This window comes from Callospermophilus lateralis, chromosome 6 (assembly GCF_048772815.1).
Source record: "Callospermophilus lateralis isolate mCalLat2 chromosome 6, mCalLat2.hap1, whole genome shotgun sequence".
Lineage (NCBI taxonomy): Eukaryota > Metazoa > Chordata > Mammalia > Rodentia > Sciuridae > Callospermophilus > Callospermophilus lateralis.
The window spans coordinates 18,560,395-18,578,629 of NC_135310.1; the positions used below are offsets into that span (position 1 = coordinate 18,560,395).

Consider the following 18,235-nt stretch of genomic DNA (forward strand, 5'->3'; position numbering starts at 1 on the left):
GTTTAGGATGAAGACTCCTCCCTCTGCCAGCCTGGCCCTTCAGAGGGAGTCTGGGAGTCACAGAAGGATGGGAACTAATGGTCCTCTTCTCCCTGTCCTGAACCTCACGTCCATGTTTCTCTCACAGGTACCCACTCTCTTTGTCTCGACTTCACTGTCAAATCTCAGTCCAGACCTGGGGAGTCCTGGTGTGAAGTGCAGGGCTCAGTGGATAAGACCGCTTTCCTTCAGTATGACAGTGAGAGCAATAAGATCAAACCTTTGGGTCACCTGGGAAAGGAGGTGAATGCCACCAAAACATGGAAACAATTGACCGAAATGCTGAAAGAACTGGGAAAAGATCTCAGGACGATCCTGCTTGACATAAACTTGGAACAAAAGATGGCCAGGGGTAAGTATGAAATGGGGTGAAGAGACAGAGAGAGCAGGAGACAGGAAGGGGTGGAGTGCACATATGGAGGAGGCTCTGGGTGTAAAAGAGCTGAATATTGGCCCAGCCTTAGATGGATGTGGCAATTAATGGAGAAGAAAGGGCAGGCCTGGGAGAAAGAATACAGGCCTCTAAATGTGCAGAGAAACGCTCAACTTATTAGGAGGTGATGGATCTATCAAGAGTGGGAGATGATGGTTTTGTTGTGTATTGCAGGTCATCTCACCCTGCAGGCCAAGATGTCTTGTCAGCTTGAAGGAAAAACTCACATTGGTTCATTCTGGAATTTCAGCATTGATGGACAGCCATCTCTCTACTTAAATGTGATGCACATGGAGTGGACAGTGATTAATCCTAGAGCCCGGGGGATCAAGGAGAAGTGGGAGAATGACAAAGAACTGACAGAACCTTTAAGGAAGGTCTCCATGGGAGATTGCAGTCACTGGCTCAGGGAATTCGCAGAGCACTTGGAGGAAATGCCAGGTAGGGAATTGCGTTATCATGATATAGCTCAGCAGAGTGGGAAAGATGTGGGAGTTCTCTTTAAAGGTCTTATTCTGAGGGCTGGAGTTGTGGCACAGTGGTAGAGTGCTGGCCTGGCATGAGTGGGGCACTGGGTTCAATCCTCAGCACTACATAAATAAATAAAGGAAAGGTATTGTGTCAATCTATAGCTAAAAAAAATTAAAAATAAATAAATAAATGCCTAATGGTTTACCTGTAGGATATTAGCGTGTGTGTAATGGAAAATTTGTTGGGCTGAATGACTGACTGATTACTTGATGGGCTTCCTGTCTGGATGGTCAGTGATGGTCACCAGTCTCTCTTTCCCATCTCACCTCCTAAGTGCCCTTCATTATGTAGGAACTCCCATTCTCCATTAAATAATGATCCAGTCTTAATAGTCTGCTAACTAGTTCCCAAGTTATATATACATCTGTAAGCTTTCAGGCCTTCTCTTCTCCCTATGTTATAATTACCCTTCAACTAGCTTCAGTGTTAACTTCTTATGAAGTCTTCCCTACCCGCTCAGACAAAATTAAGCACCACCAGTTGTGTCAACCGCCAAAGTGTCATAAGTACAATAAATATGCCAAAATGGATGGACATTTGCTGTCCCCTTCAATAGTAATGTGAGCTCCATAAGGACACGGCACAACCTCTGTTCATCTCTGTACCCCCAGGACCTAGTAGAATAGTGGTCCCATAATGAGTCAGTCAATATATGAGTCCCATGGGCTGCATGTGATAACAGGTGCTGAAGAATGGATATTTTCAAATCTGACAGCGATTTTACTCTTTTATTTGTATTAGCAACAACATCAAGAGTCCCAGTTACCAAGCAGTCTCCACGTAACCGATTTGTTTCCATGATCATCATAGGGGTCGCCAGTGGCCTAATCATAATTATCTTCATCATCACCTTCTTTTTCTGTAGGAAAAAAAATGACACAATTAAAGGTGAGGAATAGTCTGTCCTCTGTGGTTGTTTTTTTCTTTAGTGGGGAGCAGTGTCTGTCTTAGTCTGGTAGGGCCTTGGGACAGTGAGGGGAGGGCATACAGGAGTCTCTTCCTGAGTTGGGGCAGTTCTGAGATCTGGAAAACCTGTGTGAGTGTTGGCTTCGGATCTTTGGTTGAGGAGTTATTTGCTCTCTAGGATAATATCACATAGGTTAATAATTTTCCTTCACATTGTAGAAGCTGTTTCATCATCAACTATGACTTCTGTGGACCATGGGAAGGCAACATCATCAGACCAACTCGTGATGGCAACAAATGTCCTTTAATGACAGTCTTTATTCTGCCATTCTTTCCAACAAACTGTCCTCCATTTCGGTGGAATTGGAAAGACTGTGGATGTTTTCCTTATTTATAGAGGAAAATGAATTAGAAGTATATAAATCCTGGTTTAATGAGGTTTATTTATGTGTTTACACTTATTTTTATATATACTTAAGTTACTGATGAGCAGAAACCACAAGTCAACTGTGCTAACTCCCTAGATGTCAGATGTCATGACCCAAGGATTAAGGCCATGGAGTGAAGTGACATGTGGATATATTAACATCTTGTTGTGACACTTGGAACAAAAGAAAGGATAAAGTGTGACATGTTTATAGCTGGAACAGATATCCTATAAAAAATATGGTTAACTCCCTTTGTGGAGAGCAGTGACAATGACTGGTAGACCAGTGTCTGAGACTGCAATCCCTGATGACTTCGTGGCTTTGGCATACTTGGTGGCTAGGAAAGTTTTGGTGCAAAGCCATAGGATGCCTGGTTGCTGTGAAGACGTCCTCCCTGCTAGAGACTTATCAGCCTCAACCTTATTCTCAGGCACCGCAGCTCCTGGGAATGAAGGAACTTCCTTCCAAAGATAAGGACAATGTTTCAACAGTTCTGCTGCTCCTGAATCTGCCTGTGAATTAGTAGCTTTAAACAATGGACTTTATAGAGAGATGCACAATTCTACTAACATTGCACATTGCAAATGTGGAATGTAACTGAGGAAATAATTTTATACTGTTGCTAACTCTGTAACTTTCATAAATATAAAGAATAATGCTTGCATAGTCTTTAATCCCTGATTTAGAGACATATATAATAAAGATTTCCGGTGTAATTTTTTAGACCTGCTTCTAAAGCCCTCCATCCAACCGCAGCTGTTTTATCTTCAAGATCCACGCATGTTAACTCTTTATTTCTTCCAATCTCTCATCGCCCCTCACCAGAATCTTCTGCTAGTTTGGCCATGCTGGTCGTAGTTCCCATGAATAGGATCTATGACTGTCTTAGACCCAATTTTCATAGACAGGAGGAAAATGCCAGACACAAAAGAATCGATACTTTATGATTTAATTTATCTACATTTTAAAAAGAGACAAAACTAATCTTTAGTAATGGAAGTCAAATTATGGGGGATTTGGGGGTTTCACGATGGCAGTTTAGAGGAAGGCTGCATTCCTAGTTGTTCCATGGCTTGGGATTCAAGCAGCAGGAGTACTGCTTCTCTGCAAGGTGGGTAAAAAAGCGATTTCACTGAAACTCAATATTGGACAGTCACAGTGGCTTAGAGACTCTGAAGTTTGGGTAAGTAAAACAAAGAAGAAAGAGTACATTGAAACCGAGCTGGTTTTGGCAGCAGTGGTAGCAGCACTGGTTCAGCACAGAGGGAGAAACAAAATTAACAGATTTAGTACAGAAAATCCTGAGTGTAGACAGCAGTGAGTTGAACCATGATTTCTAATTGCCTCATGTCTGTGTTTCTGCTGGGAACCTCCTGTGTAATGGTTGAGGTCAAGGTGGCCTGGTTGCTATGGTGATGCCCAGCCAGAGGAAGCTCCCTGGGAAGGCTCAGAGCTGTATCATTTCAAACCTTAAACTCAGGCATCAACTTCCTGGAATAGAGAATTCTGAGCATGATAACCTCTGTGGAGAGTGGTGACAAAGAATGGGAGAGCAGTGAATGAGACTGGGGGTCTCTGATGACCTCATGGCTGTGGCACATCTGGTGCCTGGGAATGTTCCTGGGCAAGGGCATAAGATGCCTAGCTGCTATGATAATACCCTGCATGAAAAGGATCTTCATAAGAGGCTTAGCTTCAACCTTGATCTCAGGCACATAGCTCCCAGGGATAGAGGAATTCTCATGCTACACGACCACAATGTTTCACCAGCTCTGCTACTTCTAAGCCTGCCTGCTTAATAGTAACTTTAAACAATGGACCTTCTTGAACATTTCACAAAGCTGCTAACATTCCACATGGCAACTGTGGATTGCAACTATGGAAAATCTCCATACATGTTTCTTTTTTCTGTAACTTTTCTGAAGATAAAGAATAAGGCTAGCATAGTCCTTAACCTGATATGAGACATACATAAATAAAAATTGCTGGCCAATTTTGAGACCTGCTTGTCTATCAGAAAGCAGCACTCCACCTAATCCCAGCTACATAGTTCACAATCTGTGTGTGAATCTTCATTTTCTAATCTGTTATCACCCTTTGCTGGAACCATGAGTTTGGCCACACTGATTGCAGCAAATCTCGATGTCTCACAATTTTCACTATGAACTTCACGTCTCTCTGCTTTGGTAAAACTTTCTCACAAATCACTTTGTGTGTGTGTGTGTGTGTGTGTGTGTGTGTGTGTGTGTTGTGCTGTGGAGCAAACCCAGAGCCTGTGCATGAGAGGCAAGCACTCTACCAAGTGCACTATGTCCCCAGCCCACAATAACTTTTTGATAAAAAAAAAAAAACCTATATAATAAACATCCTGAGCTAGCTCTGGGTTATTCATCCTCCATCAGAGGTTGAATCCCCACCTGGCCTCAGGTTTTTTCTCTATGTGCATCTGTTTTTCTTTTCTCAGTCCCTCATCACCTCTCACCAGTGTCTGAGTTAATAGCCATGCATGTCGTTGCACCTGAGTTCAGAAAAGCTCCCTGAACTTAGCTGATTCAGAGGCCACACTGAGCAATGGTATTTGAAAAGTGCCCTGTGCTTCCAAATGAGTCATGGGCACCTGAGGCAGAACCATTTTGAAGTGGCCATTCTGTGTCTGCTTCTTAGGGAGCCAGGAAATCAGAGCAAAGACTGTCACACTGTCCCAGCAGGCACCTACACTACAGTCTAGGGTATACCTAGCAGAATGGGAGTGAAACCGGCACAGAGAAGATTGTACCCATGGGGATTCAAGTTGGAAAAGAGAGAGAGAGGCCAACCTGCTTCTCCTTTGAGTCTAGTGACTCACATGACCAGCCAGAGCAGGGCAGGAATCCCAACAGGCAGGTGTGAATATACTCAGGGACTAATTCAGGAAGGCTGTACTCATGGGCAGCACAGTGTGGAGGATTGGCTCCCTTGTGCCATGAGTAGAATTCATGGGAGGTTCCTGAGATCCACACAAGAGATGGGCATCTGCCAGGCCTTAGGGGTGTGTTGATCTAATGCCTCCAGAGCAGAGTTCACCCAACAAAGTCTCTGAGACCTGATTAGACCTCAGTCCTACCCACAAGCTGTCCCTTCATAGGATACTGTGGCTGCCCCACCCTGAGAAGGCATCAATCTGGTCTGTGCAGACAAAATTCCCACTGACAGTAGGTAACATCCCATCCTACCACATCCTGGAGAGAAGAGAAGCTGAGAATTATTCGAACCAGCTTCAGTTTAGATCATTCCAACTGGCTTCTAGGTGGGCAGCACAGGAGGAAGAGATTAACAACCCCCAGCCCTTGCTCTCCTGCTCAGTAAGTAGCTCAAGAAGAAACAGAAAGGGCTTAAAGCATAGACAGTGATCATCCATTCTTGTAGGCTGTTTTAACCACCTCAGTGAAAACAAGCCCTTCATTTTACATTAAGAATATTTTTTCTTTTTTCTTTCTTTCATGTGTGTGTCTGGTGTGCTGATCGGTTCATGGAGATAGATATAGATATAGATATAAATACAGATATTTCTTTTTCTGTCATTGTTAGCATTTTTTAAAGTGTAGTTATTTCTCCTTGCCTTGAAGCTTAAGATTTGGGGTTTGAATATTTTGGTTTTGTTTTATATTGTTTTCTTTTTCTCTTGTTTCTCTCTTTCTCCCTCTCTTATCATGCCAGCAGCCAGAATCCATTATTCTTTCGTTCACTCTCCCTTTACATTGTTACTTCTATCTTTTCTCCCACCTTGCTTATAACCATCACCTGTTAAATCTCTTCTGAATTCTTTCTGGTCCCTTTTTGAAATCATTAACTCTTTCCTACCTTTCTATCACATCTTCTTTCTCCTAACTTATTCTTCATTGTATAGCATGAATTGGTTTATATAACTCCTGCTCCCACCATTAATGCTTTTGTAGTTTTAACTGCTGTGGATGGCAGTTGACACCTGTTGTTTGGTTTAATGCCAGGTCCAGATTATGGTTACGAACTGTTTTTGCTATTGGTAATTCCTGACCCCAGCATTTCTGGGGTTTTTGTTTTGTTTTGTTTTGTTTTGTTTTTGTAAAATTAACAATGTAGATGTCATAGTAGGTAAATTCTAACAGAATATGATTTGAGTGAATTAATAAGAGTTCTATGCTCTTTCTTTACCACAGGCCCAAATTTATGCATTTCTTTTTATTAGATCTGAACCATCAGAGCTAAATATTTTATTCCATCATGAACAAAAGCAAAAAAAAAATCACACTTATTCTAAATGGGTTTCATGAAAATCTAAAAGATGGGTTGTTTTTTAAACTCTGTAAAGTTGAGGCAGTATTGCAGGATTATAAAAGATCTCTGTTTTTTCTATATATGAAAGCATTATAGTTCTAAAATCTGTAAGAACTTTTGCCTAGGAATGTCTCTTTTGAATTCAATTTTAACAATATTACAATATTTTTTCAGATTTTATATTGGCAGTAACATTTAGAAGTACCAATAGTTCAGTGAAGTTGTTCAAGTGTGTCATTTATACTTTAGGGAGTAGTATTTGGGAGGGGCAGGAATTCACCTTTATCAATTACCAATAAATCTAGATATGCTTCAAAGCTTAAAATTGGTTTACAAATAAATATCACTACATTTTTACAGACCACAATTTTAATCAGTAGAGAAAAACTTTCAGAGTTCCAGGGCAAGGGCATAGCCACCCCACACCCACACGGAAAGCCAACCAAAGTGTGACTCCGCAGCCTAAGATCAGGAAACATACAGGCTTGAGGCTTCCACTGATAAGAAACTGGAATATCACTGCTTCTATCAAGAGGCAACAATAAGGGCCTGGTAAAATGTCACCAAGGTCCCTGTGGCCTAGCTGCACCAGAGGTTTCTCTACTAGGGGTACTAACAGTTATCCTATTACTAAGTAACAGAGAGTCTTGCATAGGGTTGCCTATCTTTTGTTTCTCCTACTAACAGCCAACTTCCTATGATTATCCTCTCACAAGTCATATAATCTAATACATGCATATTCTCACATCCTACCTCATAAACATCTCCTCCAACCACCTAGTCCGCCTTCCACCATCAGAAACTGTAAATCATTATGCAAACCTATTGATTATATGGTTGAAGAAAACCAAACTCATCGTTTATGTTCATAGTGACAATACTGTAAACATAAAAATAGAAGCTAACTGATATAGGCTGCACATTCGATACATTGAGGGCTATAATATTAATCTCTCCCTTAAAAATGAAGTATGGGTAACCTGTAGGCACACTATAAGGCAATAGGACAAAAGCTGTAATATCTCAGATCTACACTACAAGAGAGGAAAACACATAGACATCATTAAAAAAAAAAAAAAAAAAAAAAACAAGAAAGGAAAGTGCCCCAAATAAACCAAGATACTACAACAATAGAATCCATAGATAGTGAAGTAGGTAAAATATCAGAGAAGGAGTTCATAATATACATAATTAAAATGATTTGGGAAGAAAGACCTAAGTGAGCAGATAAAGGTAAAAATCAATCACTCCAACAAAGAGATAAGAGAACAAATTCAGGTGATCATTGATCACACCAACAAAGAGATCAGAGAGCAAACACAGATTACAAGAGATTACTTCAAGAAAGATATAGAGATACTGAAAAAAAACAGAAATCCTTGAAATGAAAGAAACAATAAGCAAAAAAAAAAAAAAGACTCAATAAATAACATCATCTACAGAGTAAATGACTTGGAAAACAGAACCTCAGACTGAAGACAAAATATACATTCTTGAAAATAAAGTTGACCTCACAGTAAAGATGGTAAGAAACCATGAACAGAACATCCAAGAATTATGGGATACCATCAAAAGACCAAATTTAAGATTTACTGGGATATTGGAGGGTTCAGAGATTCAAACCAAAGGAATGCACAATCTCTTCAATGAAATAATATCCAAAAATTTCCCAAGCATGAAGAATGAATTGAAAAATCAAATACAAGAGGTCGATAGGAAACCAAGTGTACAAAATTACAACAGATCTACACCAAGACACATTATAATGAAAATGCTTAGCATGCAGAATAAGGATAGAATTTCAAAGGCCACAAGAGAGAAAAATCAGATTACCTCTGAGAGAAAACCAATGCAAATCTCAGCAGATCTTTCAACCCAGACTCTCAAAGCTAGGAGATCCTGGAACAACATATACCAAGCCTTAAAAGATAATGGATACCAACCAACAATATTATATCCAGCAAAATTAAGCTTCAAATTTGACAGTGAAATAAAAATCTTCCATGATAAACAAAAGCTAAAAGAATTTACAGCAAGAAAGTTTGAACTACAGAACATTCTTGGCCAAATATTCCACGAGGAGAGAATGAAAAACAACAATGCAAATCTGCAAAGGGAAAAACTTCAATAAAAGAAAAACCAACTAAATGAGAAGCCAAGTCAAGCTAAATGCTAAAAATAAACAAAAATGCCCGGTTATCCAAATCATATTTCAGTAATAACCCTAAATGTTAATGGCTTAAAGTTACCAATCAAAAGACATAGGCTGGTAGATTGGATTTAAAAAAACAAAAGAACCAACAATGCTGCCTTTAAGAGATTCATGTCATAGAAAAAGATGACCACAGTATGAAAATGAAATGTTAGGATAAAATATACCATTCACATGGCCTACATAAGTAAGCAGTGGCTTCCATCCTCATATCAAATAAAGTAGACTTCAAGCAAAAGTTAATCCAAAGGGATAAAGATGGACATTTCATACTGCTTAATGGAACCATACATCAACAAGGCATAACAGTTTTAAATATATATACCCCCAAAAATGGAGCATCTGCGTTCATCAATCAAACTCTTCTCAAGTTCAAGAGTCAAATAGATCACAACACAATCATTCTGAGTGACTTTAACACCTTTTCACCACTAGATAGATCTACCAAACAAAAGCTTAAAAAAGAAACTATAGAACTCAATAATACAATCAATAACTTAGACTTAACTGAGCTTAATTATAATCCATCAATGAATGAATACACTTTCTTCTCAGTAGCACATGGATCCTTCCCTAAAATTGACCATATGTTATTATGCCACAAAACAAATTTTAGCAAATACTGAAAAGTAGAGATACTACCCTGCATTCTATCAGACAATAATGGAATGCAATTAGAAATTAATGAGAAAATAAAAAATACATGCTACTCCAACACCTGGAGGCTAAATAATATGCTACTAAATGAGCAATGATTAACAAAAGATATCAATGAGGAGATTAAAAAATTCTTAAAAGTAAATGAGAACATTGATGCAACATATTGAAATCTCTGGGACACTCTGAAGGCAGTTTTAACAGGAAAGTTCATTGCATGGAGTTCATTCCTTCAAAGAAGAAAAAGTCAACAAATAAATGACCTAACATTACATCTCAAAGCCCTAGGAAGAGAAGAACAAATCAACCCCCAAAGCAGCAGAAGGTAGGAGATAATTAAAATTAGAGCTGGAATCAATGAAATTGAAACAAAACAACAATTGAAAAAATTGACAAAATAAAAAGTTGGTTCTTTGAAAAAATAAGTAAAATTGATAAACCCTTAGCCATGCTAACAAAGATAAGGAGAGAGAAAACAAAAATTATTAACATCCATGATGAAAAAGGAAATATTATGATGGACACAACAGAAATACAGAAGATAATTAGAAATTATTTTGAAAATTTGTACTCCAATAAAGTGGAAAATATCAAAGACATCAACAAATTTGTCAGGGCATATGATATGCCTAATCTAAATCAGAATAATATACACAATTTCAACAGATCAAATTCAAGCAAGGAAATAGAGGACTCCATCAGAAGTCTACAAACCAAGAAAAGCCCAGGACCAGATGGATACACAACTGAGTTCTAAAAGACCTTTAAAAATAACTGACACCAAAATGTCTCAAACTATTTCATGAAATAGAAAAATTGTCAAAATGACTAGACTACCAAAAGCACTATATAGTTTCAATGGAATTCCAATCAGAATCCCAGTGGCATTTCTTATAGAAATACAGAAAGCAATCATGAAATTCATCTGGAAACATAAGAGACCCAGAATAGGTAAAGCAATCCTTAGCAAGAAGAGTGAGGCTGGTGGAATCACTTTTCTAGAACTAAAACTATACTACAGAGCAACAGTAACAAAAACAGCATAGCATTGGCACCAAAACAGTCTGGTAGACCAATGGTACAGAATAGAGGAAACAGAGACTAACCCACAAAATTACAATCATCTTATCTTAGAAAAAGTGCCAAAAACATACATTGGAGAAAAGATAGCCTCTTCAACAAATGGTGCTGGGAAAACTGGAAATCCATATGCTGCAAAATTAAATTAAACCCCTATATCTCACCATGCACAAAACTCAACTCAAAGTGGATCAAGGACCTAGCAATTAAACCAGAGACCCTGTGTCTAATAGAAAAAAAATAGGCCCTAATGTCCACCATGTGGGATTAGGCCCCAACTTCCTTAATAAAACTTCTTTGGCGCAAGAATTAAAATAAAAAATCAATAAATGGGATGGACTCAAACTAAAAAGTTTCTTCTCAGCAAAACAAACAATTAGTGAAGTGAATAGAGAGCCTATAGAATGGGAGCAGATCTTTACCACAAGCACATCAGATAGAGCATTAATCTCTAGAATACATAAAGCATTCAAAAAACCTAACACCAAAAACAAATAACCCAGTAAATGGGCCAAGGAACTGAACAGACACTTCTCAGAAGAGGATATACAATCAATCAACAAACATATGAAAAAATGTTCATCATCTCTAGCAATTAGAAAATGCAAATAAAAACTACTTTAAGATTTCATCTCACTCCAGTCAGAATGGCAGTTATCAAGAATACAAACAGCAATAAGTGTTGGTAAGCATGTGGGCAAAAAAGCACACTCTTACATTGCTGGTGGGACTGCAAATTGGTACAGCCAATCTGGAAAGCAGTGTGGAGATTCCTTGGAAAACTGGGAATGGAGCCACCATCTGACCCAGCTATCCCACTCCTCAGTTCATAACCAATGGACTTAAAAACAGCATATTATAGGGACACAGCCATATCAATGTTTATAGCAGCACAATTCACAATAGTTAAACTGTGGAACCAACCTAGATGCCCTTCAGTAGATGAATGGGTAGGAAAACTTTGGTATATATACACAATGGAAGATTATCTGCATTAAAAGAGAATAAAATCATGGCAATTGCAGGTAAATGGATGAAGTTGGAGAATATCATGCTAAGTTAAGCATGCCAATCCCAAAAAACCAAAAGCCAAATGGTTTCTTTGATATGAGGACACAGACATAATGGTGATTGGGGGTGAGCATGGGAAGAATGGAGATACTTTAGATAGGGCAAAGGGGAAGATGGGGAAGGAAGGGGGCAAGAAGGTAGGAATGATGGTGGAATGAGATAGACATCATTACCCTAAGTACATGTATAAGACATGAGTGGTGTGAAAATATTCTATGTACAATCAGTGTCTTGAAAAATTGTGTTCTGTATGTATAATATGAAATAAATTGCATGCTGCCATGATGTATAACAAATCAGAATAAATTTTTAAAAACCAGTTGAAAAAGCAGAGAGAATAACTTTCAGTAGACTTTCAATTGATGCTTGATAAAGACATTCTCAATGCAGTTTTCAGATTTTGTGCTCAAGTGTTTAAAATTCAGTTTACCTAAAGACAAGAATGTATGAATAATAGAAGTGGGTACTTAGGGGAGAAAGATATGAATGTAACATTTTAGAATTTGGACTATGCAAATACTAAAGGATAATGATTTAATTAATGTATGGAATGCTATTTGTTAAGTACTAAGTCAAATCTAAAATGTAAAGATCAAGATTTTCAGCTTAGGCCAGGCCTGATAGGGCATGCCTTTAATCCCTGCAGTTTAGGAGGTTGAGATAGGAGCATCAGGAGTTCAAAGGCAGCTTTAGCAACAGTGAGGTGCTAAGCAACTCAGTGAAACCCTGTCTCTAAATAAAATAAATTATAGGGCTGGGGATGGTCTCAGTAGCTGAGTGTCCCTGAGTTCAATTCCTTTTAGTACCGCCCAAAAAATTTCAGATTAATATTTTATGTTTTTTGCTCATAAAATTTTTGCATTGGTACTAACAATAGGTATTTGAAATGAAAATATTTAATTTCCTACTTGTTGCTGTTATTCCTTTTGAAAGTTTACAATGTGTGAGGAACCAGAGCAAAAGTTTATAATCTTTCAACCACAATATTGGCTAACAGGCCAAAAAGTAGGAAAAACAGTAGTGGAAGATTTACAAATTCCCACAACCACCTAGAAATAATTTTAGGAAAAGCATTTTACTATTAACTCATAGATAGGGACTCTTGAAAATGAAGAAGAATTAGTACCAGTTACTTTCTTGCCTTTCACCCTTTGGTCAGACTTGGTCAGTGAGAGGAGCAAGACAAGTCAATCTACATAATTGAAACTGTCTGCTTGTGCCATACAGGTCAGGTTTTCTGCTTTGTTTGGGGGTTTTTTGCTGGGGATCAAACCTGTGCCCTGGCTCTGTTAGTCAGCTTCCCATCTTCCCATCACTGTGACAAAATATTGAGAGAATTAATGTATAATATTAACATATGCTCCCAGTTTGGGAGGTTTTGGGCCTGTGGGGCCTGTGGGGCAAGGCATCGTACCATGGTGGGAGTACAGAACTCTCAGTAGCTCCCCCGTGGCATCTCCCCATCTTAAAGTTTCCACCAAATCCTAACAGTGCCAAACTAGGGCCAAGTCTTTAACCCGGGGGCTTTGGGGTACACTCTAGATCCAAACTATAGTACTGGTGCATGCTAGGCCAGTGCTGTGCCACTGAGCTTCATCTCCAGTCCCCAGGTCAACTGGAAATAATCTCACTTCTGAATCAAGAGGAAGCACCTGGGGGTGGGGGGCAATAGGAGGGGACAAAACTATACCCAGACCCCAGAGGCAGAGTGCTGCAGGGGGCCTAGCCTGGAGGAAAAGGCTCTGACCTCCCCTTAGGTCCAAGTGCCTTAAGGATGACAGGGGCAGAATGCATTACACTCTCTTTTCATCCAGGCTCTGCTCCCTCCTTTCTTTCTTTAGGAGGCACTGGCAGTAGAATTTGCAGGATCAAAATGACAGGAAGCCCACCTCCGTGCCCTCCTCAGTCTCCAGACTTCCCTTAGGGGCTCCTTCCCGCTGGTCCACTTCCCTGAAGCAGGTTCTCGACCTGGAGCTTGTGGTGGGAGCCAAGGGACCCAGGTAGCCCAAAGAGTGGAAAAGAGAAGAAAAAATTAGGGCAGGCGTGGGAGGGAGCGAGACTGCAGGAGGGAGAGATGGCTTGGTGGCGGTGTCCAGTGCCACCTTCATAGAGGAGGTGGGACATGGGAGGATCCCTCTACCTCAGCGAGGGGAATGATGATTCTCGGGGTCCTGGTGGCCCTGGCAGCTGAAGGACATGGTCCAACCAGATGCAGGAGGAGCGCGCTGCAGGCTGCCGGCCAGGGCTTTTAAAGGCTCTGACCTCTGCCCAGGTCCTGCCTTGCTCTCCAGCGCCTTCAGGATGGCAGGTGCAGTCCCCACTCCTCTTTCTTATCATCCAGGCTGAGCTCTGCCTTACTTTCTTCCTTTTGCGCTGGCCTGTGAGTTGCGGAATCAAACTTATGGGGACATCTCTGTCCCCTCCTAAGTCCCCAGACTGCAGGCTCTGTTCCACACAGGCACTTCCTGCATCTAGACCCTGTGCCTGCAGAGGGGACAGGAGACAGAAATAGACCAGGGAGCAGAAAAGAGATGAAAAGATTAGGGGCAGTAGGATAGGAGGAAGTGAGCTAGCAGAAGGGAGCCAGATGGCTTGGTGCAGGGTTCAGGTGCCACTTCTGTCCTCACTGAGGTGGGAAGAGGGGGCGGGAGGCGGCACTGAGCCTTGCTGTCTCTGGGCCCAGAAGCTGAAAGAACCACAGTGAAAGGGTGTGGGTTTTCCAGCTGAGGATGGCATTCACTTCTGCACACTAGGGGCTGTGTTGGGGCCCCTTTGCCTAGCACAGATGCCTCTATCATACGTTGTCCTGGTAGTGGCAGGTCCAGTGGCTTCCAAGTTCATGTGATATTTACTCTTTAGAATTTTCTTTTCAAGGAAAGAAAGGTGGGGGGAGGTCTCTCATGAAAATCAAAGGGGGATCAGTATTGTAGAGGAAAGAGTCCAGGGGAAGGGGGGAGAGGAGAGAAAGAGGAAATACAGGAGAATTATATTGGCTAAATTCTGTTGCTATATTTTGCATGTACAAGTATGTAACAACAAATACGAATATTATGACAAGTACAATGCACCAATACCACTATGGAATTAAATTAAAATTTAAAGTATCAAAAAGAATTTTCTTACATTTGAAATATCCCCATTTCAATCAGTAGGAAATTACTTAAGTATGGTAAATCCTTCTACTAGAGAAATATTCAGTTGTTATAAAGAAAGAACATCTGAAATGCATCTGTACTTTTGACAAATAACAAGAGCAAGATGAAAAAAAATAGAACTTTCTTTAAAGATTTTTTTTGTTTTTTATATACTGCTTTATAATAATACACAATAGGAACAGGGATGGGGCTGCATGCACCAGACCCTGTGTTAAAGAAAGACATTAGAAAATAAATAGGCAGAATTAATATTGTCAAAATGGCCATATTTTCAAAAGTGATCTACAGATTTGATGACATCTCCATTGGAATATAAATGGCAACCTTCACAAAAGTAGAGGGGGAAAACAGACATAAAATTCATCTGGAAGAATAGAAGAACTAAAATAGCTAAACCAATCCTGGGTAGGAAGATGGAGGCATGTGACAGTCCCTGGTCGCAAATTAGACTACAGAGCTATAGAAGAAAGAAAAACTGCATGGTATCTGGAAGAAAAAAAAAAAAAAAGATTTGAGGACCAATAGAATAGAGTAGAAAACAAAGAGAAAAATTCACACTGATATGATCATTTGATTGTTGATAAAGGTGCCACATATATATTTTGGAGTGGTTAAGAGAGAAAGGGGAAGAAATATGCTGTCTGAAACAAGGTTCTAGGCCCCTCTCTTTGGACAGGATTCTCCCCACCCCCAGGTCCTATGGCCCCTCCTATCTGGAGGAGGAGCAGGCTCCCAATCAGGGAGCAAATCCAGTCATTACAGCTGCAGTCCTGAGACACCAAGGCCTACAGCAGGGCTGGGGCTGATTCTGGCCTGTGAGAAAGAAGGGAGGACCTGGTTGGTAGAGAAGGGAGACACATGACCCAAGGTGAGCATGGCTCTGAGATTGGGAGTGACTGGTGAGGGGTCACCAGGAGAACTGATGGTAGGATTTCTTGAGAGAGTTGAAGGAACATCGGTTTCTTTTCCAAAGGTTAAAGATGCTCCCAAGAAGCTTTTGGAACTGTGATTCAGTTAAAGAACTGTGCTTTCTGGTCTTCTGCCAGTCTATGCCCTGCTAGTCCTCCATAGAACAAACGAAGATTGAACTACAAATCCAGAGGCCTCTGGAGAGTCAGTCACGTGTTCTAACTTAGCCTGGAACTCTCCCACTCTCATCCCGCAGGGGCAACCAACTGGGCACCCATGGGAGGGATGGGCTCTTTGTGAAATAAAAGCTATGAGATTGTATGTGAAGAAATTAAGACAAAAAGGCAAGAATTATTTATTTGCAAAGCAGGGGCATAACTGGTTGGGCCAACCAGATGGGCCTGACTTGTAACAAAGAATAAGCCTGCACTTGGTATATTTATAGCAGTACAAATCAAAGCTAGTTTTAGGACTTGTTTGTCCTCTAGGGAATAGCCTTATTATCTTAAATTAACTTATGTTTTATATTAGAATTGGTGCTCATATAAGGCATTGACAAATAATAGTTGTAAAGTTTGTAAGGAAAATACAATATAAAATTAACAAGAGTAAAAAACATTTAATTTTTTATTACTTATGAATTAAGGAACATAATTTTGAATATTCATTCAGTTATATATCATATTTTATTTATTGTTTGAATACAATAATTTGTATAACAAAAGTTTATCTTTTAAACCTAACTTTAAGTGAACTTGGATGATTATCTTAACCTGGATTGACATGAGAGGCAGAGTTTTAACTCTACAAAGAATACAAAAGATTCAAATCGACCCTTTTTATAATAAGAAATACATATGTTCAATGAGCAGAGGAGACATATCTTCCACCTATTAATAATAAAAAAAAACAGGAAACAAATGAATGAATAGCTTTTTACCTACCAAATTAGGAAAGGTTTTCATTATCATTAATCCAAGTATGGGGAACTAGTACTTTCAAATACTGCTGGGTAGAATGTAAATTTGTAGTATCTTTCAGGACAGTAATTTTAAAATCAGTGAATTAACCCTTGATGGGATTACCTGAGTGGTGACTGGAGGAGGTGGGGTATGTATCTGCATCTGGTGAATGGAGTGTCTCTGTCTCTCTCTGTCTCTGTCTCTGTCTCTCTCTCTCTCTCTCTCTCCCCCTCCCCTTCACTCTGATCATCATTTGAGCTACTTTTCTCTGCCACATTCTTCTGCCACGATGTTCAGCCTCACTCAAGCCCCAGTGAATGCAGCCAGTCTTCTATGAACTAAGACCTCTGAAACCCTGTGAGCCCTCCAACAAACTTTTCCTCCTCTACAATTGTTCTGGTTGAGTCTTTTAGTCACAGCAGTGAGAAAACTGACTAAAACAATCCATAAACAGATTAATCCATTAAGGAGGACAGAATCCTCATGAACCAATTAACTCCCAAAAACCCTGTTTCTGAATATTGCTGCTTTGAAGACCACATGAACTTTTGGGGGCATTTAAGATCCAAACCATAGGAGACCACCTTCTTTTTATAATATTTAGATGTAGGAACCACTGCTTTGCCTTTAGAAAAAAATCTTTGCCATGTGCTCAGATGTCCATCAGGATTCCATTACCAACCACTAGCACCTTCACACCTTCACCACACAGTGCAAACCTATTTATTTCAGGTCCAGAGCAGAGAGTAGAAGGAACTAGAAAATGAACACATTAGAAAACAAAGTTAGAGGAAACACTGGGCCCCACCTTACTACTCCATTCAAATTGTGGAGATAAGGACATGCATAACTTTGAGTGACGTGGACTGCAGAGGGAGCCTGCTCTTAGCTGAGGACTATGATCAGAGTGTGTCACTGGGGCTGAGGATTGTTCCATTGGCAAGATTTCACCTGCACATACCTGCAGCTTCCTTAGGTGCACAGAAGCAGCATGATGGATTCACATCTGGCTGGTTCTGAGAAGCACTTTTAACCTGTGGTTTAAAAGTTCCCTGAAGGTGTCTATAAACATTATAGTAACCAGGTTACACTATAGTGTGGATATTAACAATATCAGACATCCACCATACACATTGCTTCCAAATTTATGGAGCTCTTTCTTTCTTGATCTTCACAGTGTTTCTACAAAGACACTATAAGCCCTGCTGCCAGCCTCCGCAACTCTGCAAGAGGAGTTGTGGGGAAGGGGACTGGTGCCTGTGGTGAGTCTGCACAGAGGAGATGAGGGCAGCAGGGAGGACAGCCCAATGCCACACCTGCTATCATTCTCAGCCCATCAGGTGCAGTTAACTCACATTTGACTGGAAATGATGTAAAAGCTGCTTCTGGGATATGATAGGGTGGGGGGGGGTTAAATTTTTATTTTATCCAATTTTATAACAACTGAATAAATTTTAATTATATATGTTTATATATATTTGACAGATTGAAGCCTGGTGATAAGACCTTATCCAGGACCTGAGAGGGAAAGTCTCCATGGGGAAGGATAGAGCTCAGAA

At 40.0% G+C, this 18,235-nt stretch overlaps 1 long non-coding RNA gene across 1 annotated transcript; it reads left to right on the forward strand.

Moving 5' to 3' along the window:
- Positions 1–670: 670 nt before the first annotated feature.
- Positions 671–2,412, forward strand: LOC143402260 (uncharacterized). The gene is made up of 3 exons (XR_013091711.2): positions 671–913; positions 1,745–1,891; positions 2,129–2,412. It is a non-coding gene; the product is annotated as an uncharacterized LOC143402260 (long non-coding RNA).
- Positions 2,413–18,235: the final 15,823 nt, after the last annotated feature.